A 226-nucleotide genomic window follows, 5' to 3' on the forward strand; every position below is an offset into this window, starting at 1 on the left:
TTCCAGTTATAAGACTGTAAATAAAGATACATGTTCGAAAAAGCCGACTCGAAGACCAAGATGGCGTCACCTCATCATCCGCCAACGGCCATACTTCCTTTGGTAAATGACAGTCGAAGGAAAGGATCTGAGAGGATATCAGCTGCGTCGAAAGAGATCCCATATTTTACTCCTTCTTTTGAATGGATTTGTAGGATATTGCGAAATTGCTGAAAGAAGACGCCTA

This window comes from Penaeus monodon, chromosome 34 (assembly GCF_015228065.2).
Source record: "Penaeus monodon isolate SGIC_2016 chromosome 34, NSTDA_Pmon_1, whole genome shotgun sequence".
Taxonomy (NCBI): domain Eukaryota; kingdom Metazoa; phylum Arthropoda; class Malacostraca; order Decapoda; family Penaeidae; genus Penaeus; species Penaeus monodon.